General features: G+C 42.9%; 1 long non-coding RNA gene across 1 annotated transcript; it reads right to left on the reverse strand.

Annotated features, from left to right (window-relative positions):
- Nucleotides 1-571: 571 nt before the first annotated feature.
- LOC113974417 lies at nt 572-1,503 on the reverse strand. The gene is made up of 3 exons (XR_003536544.1): nt 1,309-1,503; nt 760-864; nt 572-681 (listed from the first exon to the last, which is right to left on the reverse strand). It is a non-coding gene; the product is annotated as an uncharacterized LOC113974417 (long non-coding RNA).
- Between the last annotated feature and the right edge of the window lie 1,909 nt (nt 1,504-3,412).

The raw sequence follows: 3,412 nt of genomic DNA on the forward strand, positions 1-3,412 counted from the left end.
CAGTGGCACTTGATACAGGAGCTATACCAAACACTTCCTTGAATACATAAAGCCAGAGATTGTGTTACACAGGGTTGAAGATCTATGCCACGAGTAAGACAAAAGCTCCTATATTACCTGGCACATGCCTGCTAAATTATTGAAGTGTCTCTTCAAACTGAATATATTCACTGGATAATTAGTCAACAGAAGAAAACGGTCTCTCTTTACAAAGCTAATGTTGACAGGTATTGTATCTTTTATGCACTGCAACAAAAAGCATTTGCCGAGCTGATGCAACACAAACATTTGGAACTGCTCGTCAATGTGCAAGTGTTCCCAAGGCACTTGGTCCCCTTTGTGATGCTGCCTCAGTCTCATATTGCCTTACAACCAAGTCCTAAACAGTGTGAATTACTTTTAATGATGCATCCCCCCCCATTTCAGGTAAATGGCACAAACACATGAAAGTTTGTTTTGCATTTGAGGAAGGAGTGAGATCAAACTGGCACAGGTACCAACCTGACCCGATGCTGTGCCCACCTCTGTCAAGTGGGACCTACCTGGGCTGTGCAGACAAGTCACTGCCACTCTCAATTTGTAATTCTTGTAGTTGATAACCCAACGTGCCACTCCAGCAGCTGGATTCTCGTGGGCTCGTTTCTTGGGAACACAGGCTACTCCATGTGTACACAGAACACCCTGCACAACAGCAGTCCCAGCATCTGCCTGCTGGAACCATCCCAGCCAGCCAGCTGATGCTGCTCCGTTTATTCTGACCTTGCAAGGGAAGAGCAGCAGCAGTTTCCACCCACGAAATGGCTGTCCTGTTGCTGAGAGCAGGAGGATGGGCCCTGCACTGCCTGGGTATAAACCTAAGTGTACCTGGAAGTACAAAAGCTGTTTGAACACGAACTGCAGGATGAAATACACAATTCTACCAACTCCAGTTCACAGCCCGAGGTGTGCAAAGACAACATTCTGTCAACGCAATAATACTACTGGTGTTTTCCTTCTTTTAAGTTAAGCCTGTTGCACCTGACACTAAGGGGACAGACAGGATTTTAGGGATCTTCAGAGTGAAGACAGCACTAAATTGTAGTTACAGTTAAAGCTTTCTTAAAGACGATATTATGATTAGTATAGCATAGAATTTATGATTAGTATGTCACAGGATTTCTACAAGAAGAATCAATTTAGTACAATCTATAAGTAGAATAATACAGAATTTATAACACAAATTATAATTTCTTATCACCAGGACTCTCTGCAGGTTGGAGGACCTTAGAACATGGTTTGCTGTATCAATACAACAATCATAATACAGACTTGGAAATCATGTAATAGAATAAGAGTCACTCATTCAATCCTGAGGAAGCAGAGGATGGAGGAGGCAACTGTGGCCACGGGGGGGTCATGGGTCTCACTGTTCAGCACCAGTTTGGGTCCGAATTCTCCACTTAGGATTTCTAACTCTGTGACTTTATAGTCAGTGCTCCGGGTGCTGTTACACCTCCCTGTTGGGTGGTGGGATCATTAACAGCACTGGGCTGGCCAGGTGCCTGGGACCTTCCAGGCCAGTAAGGAAGAGAACAATCGGCCTGGAGCCCAGGAATCTTGAGGCCAGCAGGGAGGAGAAGAAGAAATATGTTTGGTTGACTTGGTTCACAGGACCTTCAGGGCCTGATAGTGAGGAAAGGGGAACAAATAGATGACAAATAACTGTACTTTGTATTAGAGCACACGTGCAGCAGCACTGCCAGCTCCTCGCAGAACTCCAGTGGAGACAAGCATTGCAACCAGGGCTGCAGGGAGAGCTTTCCTCGGGAGCCATCAGCACTGCCATCGCCTGGCACAGCAGCAGATTTACAGCAACGGCTTTGAACTGGAGCATTTTGTGCATTCTGCAACTGCTGGTGTAGAGAATGTTATCAGGGAATTTGTTCCATTCATTACTGTGTGCTGCAGCACCGGATGGTGATTCTCACCTGGCTGGTAAAGGTGAACAACCCAAGGGAAACGTTTTACACAGTGAATCTCCATCAAAGACTTTTGAAAGAAGTTAGTCTCACCTCGCCCCAGACTGCAAATGACACTTAGCCAATCTGGAGACATAAAAACATAACAGCATTTCATTTTGCCCTGGTTCATCTCTACAAACACAGTAGAAAAAGCAAAGGAGAAATAAGTGCTTTCTATCATTTCAAAGGCCAGACACTGTGAACCTTGTGACAGTGGTTTGACACAATTTGTCCAAACACATCTGCAAACAGCACTTTTCCACAGTTAAATTAAACCAGGCCTAAGCAATAGTTTAATTGAAATGTCCCACATATGCCTAACCCCACCTCGATCTCAAATCCATACCTCTCTGGAAAACAACTCAAACAGACCCATTTCCTGGCCTAGGTGCTAAGCTGGAGTACTCACCAATTCAGTATTGCATTTCCTCTGACAGATGGTAAATTAAGACACTGCCTGCCTGCCATTGTGCAAACATGTCTGGTTTCATTTGTGAAAGGCTTTAGCAGACAAACTTTGCAATTGCTTAGTTTTCTGAAATACACTTCATTAAACCAATGTGCAAAACCACTGACACGTGAGAGTAGCAGGTGGAAACTCATCTACAAATATTGTAAAATATTCCCATTTTGGGGGGCTTAACTGAATTGCTCTTTATGCCAAAGATTATTTTTGTGCAATAAAACACCAACATTGACAGCAAACTTTAAAAAAACCGGTGAAAATAGGAATCTTACATTCTTCACTCAGGTTTTTTTGACAGGTAACTGCCACAGAATAGCAAGTTAATACATTTCCAGAAATGCTCTAACATTTATTAGTGTGTGAATAAGCTCTCACTTACGTTTGATGCTCGAAGGCACACAGCTGTGTGTACTTTACAACTCAGCCTCACAATAATTCCAGGGAGGAGTAAATTGCCAATGTGTTCTCTTAACTTGGGTAATGGAAAACAAATCAGTTCAAAGTTTGACTCTCTCCTCCCAGTTGAATATATCTAATATGCACAGCAACATAATGGAAAATATGCCCGTCTAAAATTAGTCTGAACAAGCAGCAAGTGATGACTAAATAATTCTGAAGCCTCACTGACAAAGAAATTGAGTCCAGCAGGAGAATAACTACTCAACATATCAACACGTAACAAATTACAAAACAAGACTGAGCAGTGCTGGCTTTAGTGTCCACTTAAGTAGGTTCAACTCCATGGGATTCCCACAGAAATGTACCTGCTGAACTAATCTATTTTCTCTCACTCAATTCACACTGTTGAGTATTTAAACTAAAAATACCAGATTCTTTAAAACAAGAAACAATAATCCATTCCATTCTCCCATGTTAACACCAGTGGGAGTTCTGCACATCAACCATCACATCCACCTAATCTTGAGCCTGCAGTTGCTTGGTGGCA

The sequence above is a fragment of the Neopelma chrysocephalum genome, unplaced genomic scaffold (assembly GCF_003984885.1).
Source record: "Neopelma chrysocephalum unplaced genomic scaffold, ASM398488v2 Primary Assembly neopelma1_119, whole genome shotgun sequence".
In the NCBI taxonomy this organism is placed as follows: Eukaryota; Metazoa; Chordata; class Aves; order Passeriformes; family Pipridae; genus Neopelma; species Neopelma chrysocephalum.